Below are 18,123 nucleotides of genomic sequence, written 5' to 3'. Positions count from 1 at the left end.
GTATTTCAATGTGTGTATTATCGCATTTACAGTTATTTACATTTACAGTTACATTTAAAGTTAAACAAGCAAATGACCCTACTATTACTATGACAAGAGATCATATTTCATTTTTAACATTCTTTCATTTTTGAGCATATGTCAACTTTTTCATGTCAACTTTCTTCCTGTTTGGCTGTGGCCTTGCTGTGTGTGTGTGTGTGTGTGTGTGTGTGTGTGTGTGTGTGTGTGTGTGTGTACCGAGCGGCCCGGTGTCAGCGTGTTTGGGTCGAGCAGAAGGAGGCTCCGCCTGTCCAGACAGGAAGTGCAAAAGCCGCTTCACACCGCAGCTGATGGCCCGCCGCCATCGAGCCATTGTTTGATGCCGCCTTAACGAGGAGGGGGGTGAGGGGGGGGTCAACTCGGCGTGACCTGTGATTGGATCACATGACTGAGTCACATGTCTGGCCATTTTTTGTCAGCCGACCACACGATCAATACCGTTAGCATGTTAACAAAGAGTTAACATGCTAACACTTCATTTGGTGCGTCGTACTGGCGGTCAAAATATTAGGAACAGACATACAAGTGAAGTTATGTGATGGTTTAAAACCCGCAGAGCGTTACCATGGATACCGTTCATGTTGCTGGGTAATTAGCTCACATGCTAATGTAAAATCACTGACACACACAAACACACACATATACGGTTAATTGTGTGTGTAATTAGTGACTTCCTGTTGTGGTGGCGGTGGTCCTGGTGTGTCTGTCAGCGGCGACAGTGAGTCTCGCGGCGGTAAAGCGATCCTCCTGATAGCATCATGCTAACAAAGCCTCACCTTGTTTGTCGCAACACTTTCTGCTCTCTTTTGGAAGCTTTCTGTCCGAAAAAGACGTCCACTTGTCCACTTCCCCACCCCTCCTCCTTGTCCTCCTCGTCCTCCTCGCCACCGGAGCAGAAAATGACAACCAAGCCCCCCCCGCCCCCACCCCCCAGCCCAACCTCCCCCAAGACGGATGGATCAGACATAAAAGTTAGCATTGAGGAGCCAAGTGTCCAATATCAGCTGTTAATTCATCCTTTCATTCATCCTTGATCAATCACAACCACTCACTAATCATCTATTATTAATTAATACACACTTCAATACTGCATGTGTGTGTGTGTGTGTGTGTGTGTGTGCGGTACTTCACACAAGCGTCTTAGCATATTTAAAAGCCATCACGGCTTTTACACTCCTTGTGTGTTTCATTTTTCTTGATTGCTTGGATGCAGAAGTCAAGTCAAACTGTGCATTTTCTACGCAGTCAAAATGACGCGTGATGTTTGCAAAAGGGCTACAACCCTGACAAAGCATTTAAAATATGCAACAAAAGCAAAGCACACGACATGCAAACAAGAGTAGGAGTGCTTGCAAGCAATCGTTACACAATGATTACACAAAATGGCAAAGACAGCAGCAGTGTGAAGCAGTGCAGCTCGTCATTGTAGCCTATTACGGAGCTTTCATGCATAGGCTTTCTACATAGGCTGCGGCAAATTCTTAAAAAAATAAAAATATCGCATTTTTAAATAATATATGTAAAATTATATTTGTAGTTTATAAAAATGTATCAAAATAAAACAAAAAATTTAAGACCAAGAATAGACATTTAATGTGGAAAGGCAACTACAGTGCGTATTATTGTAGAAATAAACACTAAAATCTAAAAAGAACAGTGGAAAAGCTGAAATGTTAATACAAATAATTATCAATATGTATTTTTTCGTTTTTATAAAATTACAATAATTTTTTTACACAAAAAAAAAATACACAAAAGCACACAAGCAGCAGGCTGAATGGGTGTCCGATATGTTAACATAACGCTAACACTTATTCAGCTACACAATAGCATAAATATCATACCTAGGAGGCTGAATAATCTAAATGAATATGACAAACCGGCGAGTTCACCGAGCTCCCGATCTCATGTATGACTGACTCCACTGAATTCTTCGTCCTCAGTGTTGCTTCTGAACATCAGTCCAAAACGAACATGTGAAATAGGCTAATAGTTAGCCCACAAGTACGGCTGCAAAATAACCCACCATGGGGCCCAAGTGTGTTGTAAATGCCAGCCCCTTGATTAAGAAGACGAGAACCACTATTGAATTGAAGAAATAACTCATAGCAAAACATTGGTGGCCAGCCAATCACAGGGCACGTATAGACAAACAACCATTCACACTCACATTCCTACGATGGCCAATTAGCCTAGCATGTTTTGGGATTTTGGACGTGGACAAAATGCAAACTCCACACGGAGATTCGAACCTAATTACAACAACAACGCCAACATTTTACAATTCCATACTCAAAATGACACTGCACCTCCAGTTAGCTTAGCATTAGGCTTGGATGTTCCTTCAATGTGTTGACATTTTTTCCAAAACTTTCCAAAACTTCCCAAAAATGTGCTTGTTATTCGTCCAAGCGATTACACAGAAAACAATATGGCAGCATGTGTCCTAGCAGGATGTCTTATTTTGGAAATCTATGATATTTATGTATATTTTATGCGTATTTAAGAATTTGGGATGACCTATCAGCCGGTCTAGCATTAGCCTAATGCTAAGCTAACTTGAGGTGCAGTGTAATTTTGTGTATGGAATTATGTGTGTGTCACTTCCCAGAAGCTAGCCAGCTAGCATGTTAGCATATTTAAAAACAATGTCGGTTTTTGCATTCTTTGTTTAGTTTCGTGTTGTGTTGTGTTGTGTTTGCAGACACAAAGACGAGTGTGACAAATCCCCGAGTAGGCGTGGCCTCCTGGGGACGGGACATCATGTCTTTGTTGATTATGCCCGTGACCTTTGACCTGAGCTGAGTTTGATTTGAGTTGATTTTCGTGACCTTTCACCTCTGCGGCATGACAAGTGTGACCAGTAGAGGGTAGCGGAGAGAACGTTACGTAAAAAAAAAAATGCGCCAAATGTACGCCATTTTGAACGTGTGTCTTTGTGTGTCTTTGTGTTAATCAGTGTCAGACGAACATCGGTGCAGGTGTTTTTAAGTCCCAGCTGTACCTGCTCCTCCTAATAACGCACTCACTGTGTGTGTGTGTGTGTGTGTGTGTGTGTGTGTGTGTGTGTGTGTGTGGCAGCGGTGTTTCCCACTCCCCCTAAATCACACATCCACACCCTCAATACCCTCAACGCCATATTACATCTTGCCACTGTTGTTTGTGTGACTGTGTGAATTTTCACACGCCCCCCAACACACACACACACACACACACAGAACGAGCTGGTCTTTTCTTGTTGTGTCTCCTCGTCATGTTCCCATGATGCTTTGGGACAAACACACACGATGCTGCTGTGTGTCAACAAAACACCGTGTGTGTGTGTGTGTGTGTGTGTGTGTGTGAGTGTGTGTGTGTGTGTGTGTGTGTGTGAGTGTGCGACGCTTCAAACATTCATGATTCACGGAGTCACAAAGAAGTCAGGCATCCATCGATGAAGGAGAAGAAGAAGAAGAGGAGGAGGTCGCTGTGTTGTCGATGATCTCAGCGGTAAATTGAGAGCATTAAGCAGCAGGAGAGACTGTCAATCAACTGCCTCCAGCATCGTTTCCACGGCAACCGCCTCCAGGCCCCGTGGCTGAGGGGATGAGGGCCTCTGGCAGAAGGCCAGGCACATACATGTACGTTATTAATCATATTCCGTCATATTACGCTTACATCAACACATTGTATAGATATACTCAAATATTGTTTGTGGAATTATGGGAAAAGTGGGAATTTTTGTGTGGTGTAAAATGTAAATTATAAAAATCCTAAATTAGTTGCATGTTTTTATGCTTTGAAACGAGAAATGTATAAAAATCCATGAATTTTTTTCCAATGGGAATATTGGCGACAAAGGAAAATTGAAAATTATGGAAAATTGAATTGTTTGGAATGTGTGTATAAAGGATGGGTTTTCTCCGGGTACTCCGATTTCCTCCCACATTCCAAAAACATGCTAGGTTAATTAGCGACTCCAAATTGTCCATAGGTATGAATGTGAGTGTGAATGGTTGTTTGTCTATATGTGCCCTGTGATTGGCTGGCCACCAGTCCAGGGTGTACCCCGCCTCTCGCCCCAAGAAGACAGCTGGGATAGGCTCCAGCATACCCGAAACCTTAGTGAGGATAAGTGGTAGAAAATGAATGAATGAATATATTTCATAGAATATTGTGTTCTGCTGCACGGTGGACGAGTCGTTAGCACACACACCTCACAGCTAGGAGACGAGGGTTCAATTCCAAACTCGGCCATCTCTGTGTGGAGTTTGCATGTTCTCCCTGTGCATGCGTGGGTTTTCTCCGGGTACTCCGGTTTCCTCCCACATTCCAAAAAACATGCTAGGTTAATTAGCCACTCCAAATTGTCCATAGGTATGAATGTGAGTGTGAATGGTTGTTTGTCTATATGTGCCCTGTGATTGGCTGGCCACCAGTACAGAAAATGGATGGATGGATGTTGCTAATCATATAAAAAAAAGCGTTGTAGGGTCTCAGTTTCAGGGTGTTGGCAATCTTTTTATAGCCTAGAAAATATTTATTTACATACATCAACAATTATTATTTTTTTCCACATCCCCAATGTACCACGTTGAGCTTCCAGTGACCAGTATGAAAAAAAGCAATCACACCAAATGTAACACACCTGCTCCCCATTCACACCTAACACCTTGGAACACTAACGAGTCACATGACCCCAGAGGAAAAATGATTAATTGCGCCCTGTGTTCTTTTACATTTTCAATTTGTAGTTTAATACATTTCATAAAAACAGACAAAGTGGCTATTAATGCACATTTCCATGTCAATATGGAAGATGAAAGTGACTGTGAACGATTGGCCGTCTATACAGAACGTGCCCCGTGATTGGCCGGTGACCCGTCCAGGGCGTACCACGACCTCTCGCTTGGGTAGGCTCCAGCAAACCCTGGCGATTCTAGAGAGGACCATATGAAGATTATGGCTCATTTCATATCTTAATTGATTTGAAGTACAGTAACAATAAATATCATGTGATATAGAAAGAAAAACCAAAAACAGTAAAACTATGACCATAAAACCATATTCACATGACAGAAACATGAATTATGTGCCGTTGAAGGAGACCTTTGAAAATGTTCATAAGTTCTCCAAAATATTAGTCCCGCAACAGCTGGACTTTATTCCCAAAATACATTATTTTACCATAATATTTGTACTTCAAAAAATCTTTTAACTTAATTACCATAATATTAGTCTTTATTCCCTAAATATTTTGACTTTATTACCATAATATTTTGACTTTATTATCATAATATTTTAACTTTATTTCCATAATATTTTGACTTTATTACCATATTTTTTTTTTACTTTATTCCCATAATATTTTGAGTTTATTACCATCCTATTTTGACTTTATTACCATATTATTTGTCTTTATTCCCATAATATTTTGACTTTGTTACCATCATATTTTAAATCTATTACCATAATATTTTGACTTTATTACCATAATATTTTGACTTTATTACCATAATATTTTGACTTTATTAGCATAATATTAGTTTTTATTCCCTAAATATTTTTACTTTATTACCATAATATTTTGACTTTATTACACAATATTTTTACTTTATTATCATAATATTTAAACTTTATTTCCATAATATTTTGACTTTATTACCATATTATTTTTCTTTATTCCCATAATATTTTGACTTCATTACCATATTATTTTAACTTTATTACCATAATATTTTGACTTTGTTACCATCATATTTTAAATCTATTATCATCATATTTTGACTTTATTCCTAAAATCTTTTAACTTAATTACCATAATATTAGTCTTTATTCCCTAAATATTTGTATTTTAAACCACAAACCACAAAATGAATGCTTCCATTTATCACAGGAAGTCTTCCAGGTCCTGGGGCAGCAAAACGGCCCCAGACCATCACACTACCACCACCATATTTTACTGTTGGAATCATGTTGTTTTTCTGAAATACGGCGTTACGTGTACACCAGATAAACATTCAACATTTTATCAACATGTTCTCTTGCTAAATTGAGACGGCCATCATGTTCTTTAAGTTCAGTAGTGGTTTTTGTTTGAGGCAAGTAAGGCCTGCAGTTCTTTGGATGTTGTTGTGGGGTCTTTTGTGACCTCTTGGATGAGTTGGTTGGCTTGGTTGGGATCATTTTGGTTGGCTGGCCACTCCTGGGAAAGTCTATTTGTGGATAATTGCTCTCACTGTGTTTTGCTGGAGTCCCAGTGGTTTAAAAATGGCTTTCTATACTGACAATGAATCTCGGTTTAGAATGAATGAATGAATGAATGAATGAATGAATGAATGAATGAATGATGCTGGTAAACGTTTAAGTGTGACAAACATGCAATAGTCACATGATGCTGGGGAGGTGGGGGGTAGGGGGGAGGGGCTTCACAATGTATGATGTCAATGACACCCACATCCTACAACATGGTGTGTGTGTGTGTGTGTTATTGCTCAGGTAGACTTGGGGGAGGTTGCCATGGTTACTGCTGGGAAGATACTGATGCAGCACACACCAAACACACTCACACAACCGGGAAAGGAAACAGAGGACACTGTGACCTCTGACCTCTGACAGGCGACCCGATGAAAGTGACATTAAGTACGTTGTTTAGTGAGCTACACAAAGTGTTTGTGTGGCAGCAAGATGGCTTCTTGCGCCGCTATCATCATCATCATCATCATCATCCTCGTCTACTTAGGATGCACTTGAGGGACGAGGACGAGGACGTGTGTCAGTCTGGCGCCTGGTGACACCTGAGAAGATTGAGCGCGCTGGCAGGCGGCGGCCCTTTTGTCACGCTAAACATGTTTGGCTATTTGCCGCCGCCATTAGCGAGCATTTCTTCTACTTCTTCTTCTTCTTCTTCGTCGTGGCGTCGCATTGTCATGCTGCGACTATTCATCACATCACTCTCTCTGCTGGGGGGGGGCGTACGGGGGCAGAGGGGCGATGCATTAGCGACGCTTTAGATGCGGACGCTGACAGCACGGAGCGGCGGCGGGAAAAATCTCTCCTGTGCACCTTTTGTCAGAGCGCTGTCAATCAAAGCCTGTTTAGTGCTGCACACACACACACACACACACACACACACACAGATGTCTTGATGACGACTGTTGTAATAAAAGTCTTCATATTTATGTAACATGCTAATGTCTTATCATTGGTAAAGATGATGACTTCCTGTTTACACTTATGATTATTATTGTTTATTACTCTTATTATGTATTATTAAGGATGTCCCATAATTATCGATCGATCGTGCTGGAGCCTATCCCAGCTGTCTTTTTGGAGCGAGAGGCGGGGTACACCCCGGACTGGTGGCCTGCCAATCACAGGGCACATATAGACAAACAACCATTCACACTCACATTCATACCTATGGACAATTTGGAGTCGCTAATTAACCTAGCATGTTTTTGGAATGTGGGAGGAAATCGGAATACCCGGAGAAAAAACTCACGCATGCACGGGGAGAACACTCATCCACCGTGCAGCCCATATTTGTGAACAGTTTCACAATAATTCATGGTTCCATTTATCACAGTGAGTCTTCCAGGTCCTGATGCAGCAAAACAGTCCCAGACCATCACACTACCACCACCATATTTTACTGTTGGAATAATGTTCATTCATTTTATACCGCTTATCCTCACGATGGGTTGTCACCAGCTGTCTTTTTGGGGCGAGAGGCGGGGTACACCCCGGACTGGTGGCCAGCCAATCCCAGGGCACATATAGACAAACAACCATTCACACTCACATTCATACCTATGGACAATTTGGAGTGGCTAATTAACCTAGCATGTTTTTGGGATGTGGGAGGAAACCGGAGTACCCGGAGAAAACCCACGCATGCACGGTGAGAACATGCAAACTCCACACAGAGAGTGGAATTGAACTCGGGTGTTCTAGCTGTGAGGCCTGCACACTAATCACTCAGCCCGGTTGAAAACATTCCATTCATTTTCTACCGCTTATCCTCACTAAGGTTTCGGGTATGCTGGAGCCTATCCCAACTGTCTTCTATTTGGGCAAGAGGCGGGGTCCACCCTGGACTGGTGGCCAGCCAATCCCAGGGCACATATAGACAAACAACCATTCACACTCACATTCATACCTATGGACAATTTGGAGTGGCTAATTAACCTAGCATGTTTTTGGAATGTGGGAGGAAACCGGAGTACCCGGAGAAAACCCATGCAAGGTTGGAATTGAACTCGGGTCTTTTAGCTGTGAGGCCTGCGTGCTAACCACTCGACCGCTGTGCAGCCATATTTGACTTAGTTATAATTAAAAAAAGTTAAAAAAGTTATTTCTTATTGTATATTGCCATTTAATTCTTCTTTATATGTTAGTATTTTGCTTGTTATGTATTTATTATTATTATAGAACATGATTATTTACATATATTATTGACATATATATTTACATATATTTATTATGGATGTCCAATACTATTGGCCAACCGATATCATTGGCTAATATCATCATAATAATGATATTGCAGTTGGGGCAGCCATCTTTGTTCGTGACGTGGGCCAGGTTCTTGTCCTCCTCGTCTCCTGGGGCGGCCTCATGGCTCCTCACCAGCTGACGTCTGTTTCCTATTATTCTAGGCTGGGTTTGTTGCTGATAATATCCCGGAGCGCCAGGAGAGGACAGATGTGGACGGAAAAGAAGGAGCCAGATAGCAAGTCCTGATGAATGTTCTTCATATTATCCATTTATTGATGGAGTCCATGTCGGGGCCATAAAAAACACTCAAGGCAGCTCAGCCCCCCCTCCCCCACACCCCGTCTTCAAAATCCTTGCTGCCGCCATGACGGACGGCCCACTAACGAGCTGACCAATGAGCCGCTGACAGAGAAGAAGAAGATGGCGGACGGCTGTGATCCATGGCGACCAAACATGGATCTCCATACATCAACCCGCCTGACGTCTGAGTCCAAACAGTCGGCCGGATCAGCCGGGGGTCGTGGACCCAGCTGGAACGTTCCAGCAGCAACAAGACTGATGACCTCCACCTTTGAGGAACCATCTGTCTGCATGGAGCTAGCGTTATTAGCACGCTGCACCGCTTTGCATGTTCAAACCCTGCAGCGTCGCAGCGAAGGTGAGATTCCTGGGAGGCTCCGGCAGACAGGAAGTGACATCACAATTAGCAAAAGGCTCCCAAAGTGTGAAAGACCTTTCCAACCGAGTGAGGAATTAACGCTAATGAAATCAGGAAGTGTCTTTGCACAATTAGCAGCTAAAGACGCTGTAATGACGAGCGGCTCCATGCTAGCGTGCTGCGACTCCGATGATTAGCGCTTGTCACGTGTCAACGACGCACAGACAGGAAGTTGTCAAGCCGCTAAATTAAAAGCTTTGTGATTCTTCTTTCACCTGACGACAACCACGCAGTCAGCGGGGACCGCCCGCAAGGTCACGACATTGAGGAGTCACGATGAGGACATTATGGAAACATTGTGAAGACGCGATGAAGACATTGGGTTTATTGGAACATAAATGTCATAAAGCCTGAAGTCCAGGAGACGAGAGGGACGACTGCTGGAGGGGGAGCCCTTTTATTTCCTGGGAGCGTCCTCCAAGGTCCTCCAAGGTGCTGCACATCAGAAACCAGACTTGGGTCCCATGGCAACCTCAGGGAGACAGGATGCTAATAACAGGCCCCATGGAACCCTAACAGGACCATCACAACGGTTAATACATGAGGAGGACATCATGAAGGCATGTCAGGACATTGGGGAGAAATTAGATGAAGACATCCTAAGGACATTATGAAGACATCCTAAAGACATTATGAAGACATCCTAAGGACATTATGAAGACATCCTAAAGACATTATGAAGACATCCTAAAGACATAATGAAGACATCCTAAAGACATTATGAAGACATCCTAAAGACATTATGAAGACATCCTAAGGACATTATGAAGACATCCTAAAGACATTATGAAGACATCCTAAAGACATAATGAAGACATCCTAAGGACATTATGAAGACATCCTAAAGACATTATGAAGACATCCTAAAGACATTATGAAGACATCCTAAGGACATTATGAAGACATCCTAAGGACATGATGAAGACATCCTAAAGACATTATGAAGACATCCTAAAGACATTATGAAGACATCCTAAGGACATTATGAAGACATCCTAAAGACATTATGAAGACAATGGAAAACATGATGAAGACATCCCAAGGACATTATGAAGACATCCTAAAGACATTATGAAGACATCCTAAGGACATTATGAAGACCTCCTAAGGACATTATGAAGACATCCTAAAGACATTATGAAGACATCCTAAGGACATTATGAAGACATCCTAAAGACATTATGAAGACATCCTAAAGACATTATGAAGACATCCTAAGGACATTATGAAGACATCCTAAAGACATTATGAAGACATCCTAAAGACATTATGAAGACATCCTAAAGACATTATGAAGACATCCTAAGGACATTATGAAGACAATGGAAGACATTATGAAGACATCCTAAGGACATTATGAAGACAATGGAAGACATTATGAAGACATCCTAAGGACATTATGAAGACATCCTAAGGACATTATGAAGACATCCTAAAGACATTATGAAGACATCCTAAAGACATTATGAAGACATCCTAAGGACATTATGAAGACATCCTAAAGACATTATGAAGACATCCTAAGGACATTATGAAGACATCCTAAGGACATTATGAAGACATCCTAAAGACATTATGAAGACATCCTAAAGACATTACGAAGACATCCTAAAGACATTATGAAGACATCCTAAGGACATTATGAAGACATCCTAAGGACATTATGAAGACATCCTAAAAACATTATGAAGACATCCTAAGGACATTATGAAGACATCTTAAAGACATTATGAAGACATCCTAAAGACATTATGAAGACATCCTAAGGACATTATGAAGACATCCTAAAGACATTATGAAGACATCCTAAAGACATTATAAAGACATCCTAAAGACATTATGAAGACATCCTAAGGACATTATGAAGACATCCTAAAGACATTATGAAGACATCCTAAAGACATTGTTAAGACATCCTGAAGACATTATGAAGACATCCTATGGACATTATTAAGACATCCTAAAGACATGATGAAGACATCCTAAAGACATGATGAAGACATCATAAGGACATTATGAAGACATCCCAAGGACATTATGAAGACATCCTAAAGACATTATGAAGACATCCTAAAGACATGATGAAGACATCCTAAAGACATTATGAAGACATCCTAATGACATTATGAAGACATCCTAAAGACATTATGAAGACATTTTAAGGACATTATGAAGACATCCTAATGACATGATGAAGACATCCTAAAGAGATTATGAAGACATCCTAAAGACATTATGAAGACATCCTAAGGACATTATGAAGACATCCTAAAGACATTATGAAGACATCCTAAAGACATTATGAAGACATCCTAAGGACATGATGAAGACATCCTAAGGACATTATGAAGACATCCTAAGGACATGATGAAGACATCCTAAGGACATGATGAAGACATCCTAAGGACATGATGAAAACATGATGAAGACAATGGAAGTCATGATGAAGACATTAAGACCTTGTGAAAACGCAGTGAAATATTATCAGGACATTATGAAGACATTGTGAAGACATGATGAAGACACCATGAAGACGTGACGACGTGTCGACACACTACACACACATACACACACATACACACACATACACACACACACAAGTGTGCATGAACAAGCGTGTGAACACGTCATGATGTGTTCAGGCACACGCATGGGAGCGTTGCACTTGTTGGTGCACACGCCGCATGTCATTACTTACACTTGTTCCCATCCTGCTAGCAGCTAATGCTAATGTTGACACCGTGCCGTACCATGACAACCCCCTGATGATGTTCTTTGTCGCGCTTCTTTTTACACTTAGGATCAGCTGGCCTTGAATTTGCCCCGTGGTGGTGGGGGGGGGGGGTGTCTCCCGACCAAAAGACAACAATGTTTTCGGGAAGAATCACAAGAGGTTAGAAAACATATCTATGTCTACATGCTCTATGTCTACATGCTCTATGTCTACGTGCTCTATGTCTACATGCTCTATGTCTACATGATCTATGTCTATGTGATCTATGTCTACATGCTCTATGTCTACATGCTCTATGTCTATGTGATCTATGTCTACATGATCTATGTCTACATGCTCTATGTCTACATGATCTATGTCTACATGCTCTATGTCTACATGCTCTATGTCTACATGCTCTATGTCTATGTGATCTATGTCTACATGATCTATGTCTACATGCTCTATGTCTACATGATCTATGTCTACATGCTCTATGTCTACATGCTCTATGTCTACATGCTCTATGTCTACATGCTCTATGTCTACATGCTCTATGTCTACATGATCTATGTCTACATGATCTATGTCTACATGCTCTATGTCTACATGATCTATGTCTACATGCTCTATGTCTACATGCTCTATGTCTACATGATCTATGTCTACATGCTCTATGTCTACATGATCTATGTCTACATGATCTAAGTCTACATGATCTAAGTCTACATGCTCTATGTCTACATGCTCTATGTCTACATGGTCTATGTCTACATGCTCTATGTCTACATGCTCTATGTCTACATGGTCTATGTCTACATGCTCTATGTCTACATGCTCTATGTCTATGTGATCTATGTCTATGTGATCTATGTCTGTGATCTATGTCTACATGGTCTATGTCTACATGCTCTATGTCTACATGCTCTATGTCTACATGCTCTATGTCTACATGATCTATGTCTACATGCTCTATGTCTACATGCTCTATGTCTACATGGTCTAAGTCTATGTGATCTGTCTATGTGATCTATGTCTATGTGATCTATGTCTATGTGATCTATGTCTACGTGCTCTATGTCTACATGCTCTATGTCTACATGCTCTATGTCTACATGATCTATGTCTACATGCTCTATGTCTACATGCTCTATGTCTACATGCTCTATGTCTACGTGCTCTATGTCTACGTGATCTATGTCTATGTGATCTATGTCTACATGATCTATGTCTACATGCTCTATGTCTACATGCTCTATGTCTACATGCTCTATGTCTACATGATCTATGTCTACATGCTCTATGTCTACATGCTCTAAGTCTACATGATCTATGTCTACATGCTCTATGTCTACATGATCTATGTCTACATGATCTATGTCTACATGCTCTATGTCTACATGCTCTAAGTCTACATGATCTATGTCTACATGCTCTATGTCTACATGGTCTATGTCTACATGATCTATGTCTACATGATCTATGTCTACATGCTCTATGTCTACATGATCTATGTCTACATGATCTATGTCTACATGATCTATGTCTACATGCTCTATGTCTACATGCTCTATGTCTATGTGATCTATGTCTATGTGATCTATGTCTATGTGATCTATGTCTACGTGATCTATGTCTACATGCTCTATGTCTACATGCTCTATGTCTACATGCTCTATGTCTACATGATCTATGTCTACATGCTCTATGTCTACATGATCTATGTCTACATGCTCTATGTCTACATGGTCTATGTCTACATGCTCTATGTCTACATGCTCTATGTCTACATGGTCTATGTCTACATGCTCTATGTCTACATGATCTATGTCTACATGATCTATGTCTACATGCTCTATGTCTACATGATCTATGTCTACATGCTCTATGTCTACATGGTCTATGTCTACATGATCTATGTCTACATGATCTATGTCTACATGCTCTATGTCTACATGATCTATGTCTACATGATCTATGTCTACATGCTCTATGTCTATGTGATCTATGTCTATGTGATCTATGTCTATGTGATCTATGTCTACGTGATCTATGTCTACATGCTCTATGTCTACATGCTCTATGTCTACATGCTCTATGTCTACATGATCTATGTCTACATGCTCTATGTCTACATGATCTATGTCTACATGCTCTATGTCTACATGGTCTATGTCTACATGCTCTATGTGTACATGGTCTATGTCTACATGCTCTATGTCTATGTGATCTATGTCTACATGCTCTATGTCTACATGATCTATGTCTACATGCTCTATGTCTACATGCTCTATGTCTACATGATCTATGTCTACATGCTCTATGTCTACATGCTCTATGTCTACATGACCTAAGTCTATGTGATCTATGTCTATGTGATCTAAGTCTATGTGATCTATGTCTATGTGATCTATGTCTATGTGATCTATGTCTATGTGATCTATATGTCTATGTGATTTATGTCTATGTGATCTATGTCTATGTGATCTATGTCTATGTGATCTATGTCTACGTGATCTATGTCTACGTGATCTATGTCTATGTGATCTATGTCTACGTGATCTATGTCTATGTGATCTAAGTCTATGTGATCTATGTCTATGTGATCTATGTCTATGTGATCTATGTCTATGTGATCTATATGTCTATGTGATTTATGTCTATGTGATCTATGTCTATGTGATCTATGTCTACGTGATCTATGTCTACGTGATCTATGTCTATGTGATCTATGTCTACGTGATCTATGTCTATGTGATCTAAGTCTATGTGATCTATGTCTATGTGATCTATGTCTATGTGATCTATGTCTATGTGATCTATATGTCTATGTGATCTATGTCTATGTGATCTATGTGTCTATGTGATCTAAGTCTATGTGATCTATGTCTATGTGATCTATGTCTATGTGATCTATGTCTATGTGATCTATATGTCTATGTGATTTATGTCTATGTGATCTATGTCTATGTGAGCATCCAATTAGCAAGTGTGTGTGTGTGTGTGAAGGTGCAATGGTGGTGTCACGGTGTAGATGTTCTCCATTGTGCCACCACTCTCGGCCTCATTAAGACAAGCACTCACTTGAGGAACAAGGGATGGCAATTGGATGTGGATGTGGATGTGGACGTGGACGTGTCCCGGCTGAGGGTATGAGAGACAAAAGACACACAAGATGAGACAAAAAGAGACTTATTTATTCCGTGTTATACTTACTACAGTACTACTGCTCAAAAGTTTGGGATCACACATGATTAGAAAAGCCATCTAAAAATGGAAACCAAAACTAAAATCTCTTACCATGCTGTTAACTACTCCCTTCTGAGAGCAGCACAAATTGGGTCTAACAAGGACACAAAAACGATGCACAACTGTGCAAGAAGACAACTTTTACCATTGTTCCTCTTGGAAGTCAGGGAAATTGACTTAATCTGTTCCGGGGTCAAACTGTCACCAGAATACACATTGACTGCATTCTTAAAAGAGAAGACTGTCTGTGCCTTTCACACAGAAAAAAGTGGGATAATGTTGTGATGACATATCATCCAAAGTATAAAATACTTACACTGCCGCTCAACTGTCAGTCCTCTGCATCAATCTCCTGGTATGGCTGCTAATCCAAGTCCATCATTTTATAAGGCTAATAGATGATTAGAAAAGCCATCTAAACATCTAAACCAAAACTACTCCCTTCAGAGAGCAGCACAAACTGGGTCTAACAAGGACAGAAAAACGCTACACGAGAAGACAAATATGTGAGAGTGTGTAGTTTAAGACAAAGACGCCTCACAGGTCGTCACCTGGCAGCTGTACTAAATAGTAGCCGTCAATCACCAGTGTCAGTATCAACAGTGAAGCGCCCACTTCAGGATGCTGGACTTCAAAGAAAAAGCCATATCTCAGACTGGACAAAAAAAAAATGTCCAAGTGGTCCCAAACTTTTGAGTGTAACTACTCATAACGCAGTAACGCAGTCATTTATACTACATTTTCAGTGTTCCTGGTAGAGATGGTGGATGGATTTTATGAGCATTTTCTTCATAAAAGTTGTGCCAAATGCTGCATTTTCCGTGTAAAGCCGGAATGGTTTGTGGAATTGCTCAGGAGGTTGGTACATATGGAGGACCAAAACTGCCAAAATAATAAATAAATAAATAAATAAATAAAAGTGAAAATAAAAACAAAAATGAAAAAAAAAATCAAAAAATTAAATACACACAAATAAATATATAAATAAATAAAAATAAATAAAAAATATATACATAAATAAATAAAAAGCAAAAATAAATACAAAAATAAAAAACAAGATTCAAAAATTAAAAATAAATACAAAAATAAATATATAAATAGAATTACATATCAATAAATAAATAAAAGCACTCTGCTCTCATATGTATTTATTTCATGCAGCAGACAATGTCAGCTTGAAATGCAGAAGGAAAAACTATTCAAATGAGGGGGCGGTCCTAAGTGTGTCTTGGGGTGAACTGTGGGTTGATCGATGATCAGGCTCCAATAAGGCTTCCACCCGGAAAAGCAGGTAATCCGGGGAAGCATTATCCGAAATATCTGCTGGCAATATTTATTTTATATTTTTTATTTATTTATTCTACATTTATTTTTGTATTTATTTTAAATTTTTGAATCTTGTTTTTAATTTATGTATTTATTTTTGCTTTTATTTATTTATTTATGTATATATTTTTTTATTTTTGTTTTTATTTCCATTTATATTTATTTTTGTGTATTTAATTTTTTGATTTTTTTTTTCATTTTTGTTTTTATTTTCACTTTTATTTATTTATTTATTTATTTATTATTTTGGCAGTTTTGGTCCTCCATAGGTACACGAGTTAGTCTCAAGTACCTAATATTAAAAAATAACTGCCACCAAAATCTCCCGAATAGGGTTTAACTATAATATTTCCATATTCAGCAAATGATCTTGTCTGAGGTCAGCATCGGGTCGCAGTATTTCATCCCCATTTCATCCCCCATCACACGTTACAGTACGTTTGGCTGTACGGGCTGTACCACCACGTTCAGTACCACCACACCATTTCATCAGATCTCACTTGTCTTTGTCGTCCTCTCCCTTCCTCGCTTCCCAGTCTTCTCTGTTGTCTAGCAACCTCTCGGGATCCATTGTTCCAAAGCATGTGAACATGCTTCTCGGCTCTATTTATTGACACACAATTCTGATTGCTGCGATACACTTTTTGTCCTTTGCTAAAACACTAAACGCTATTGTCTGGACCAAATGCTCGCTTGCCAGAACCCATTGATTGATCGTTTTGGCAAAACTATAAACACTTTTTAAATGTTTGGACCCGACTCACCAACACATTTTCATTGTGTTGCATAACGGGAAGAACAGGTGGCAAAAGCAATTAAAGCTTAGGTGTCACCGGTTGGACACAACAGCACGTAATTGATCACACTTGGGGCTAATGATGTGAGGGAGTACGGGATAGAAACCGGTTCAGGAAGCATTGCTTTGTGAGGCCCCGAGACACTGGATGGGACTCTGATGGGAGGGGGTCAGCAAAGACCAAGAACAGTAATATCGGATCAAAGCGGAGCCACTGGGATTGATCATGCTCTAGTCCACCTATGGGCATGAAGGGGGCCGGACAAAGGGTACGACCAAACGTCCATCCATTATTTTCTATGTCGCTTAAACTCACTTGGGTCGCAGGTATGCTGGAGCCTATCCTAGCTGTCTTTACTAGTGGTGTGTCGGTCATGAACAAACAGGTCAAAAGAACTAGTTCTTTTTCGTGGTCCCAGTGGTCGAATTCGTATCGTTTCTTCTTCAACGGAATGAACAAGGTGGGGCTGCACGGCGGGCGAGTGGTTAGCGCGCAGACCTCACAGCTAGGAGACCCGAATTCAATTCCACCCTCGGCGATCCCTGTGTGGAGTTTGCATGTTCTCCCCGTGCATGCGTGGGTTTTTCCGAGTACTCCGGTTTCCTCCCACATTCCAAAAACATGCTAGGTTAATTAGCGACTCCAAATTGTCCATAGGTATGAATGTGAGTGTGAATGGTTGTTTGTCTATATGTGCCCTGTGATTGGCTGGCCACCAGTCCAGGGTGGACCCCGCCTCTCGCCCCAAGACAGCTGATGACGACTGTCGTTAGGATAAGTGGTAGAAAATGAATGACCAT

Source organism: Doryrhamphus excisus, chromosome 13 (genome assembly GCF_030265055.1).
Source record: "Doryrhamphus excisus isolate RoL2022-K1 chromosome 13, RoL_Dexc_1.0, whole genome shotgun sequence".
Lineage (NCBI taxonomy): Eukaryota > Metazoa > Chordata > Actinopteri > Syngnathiformes > Syngnathidae > Doryrhamphus > Doryrhamphus excisus.
The sequence above is the reverse complement of the archived record's forward strand: the minus strand, read 5'-3'. Positions refer to the sequence as shown.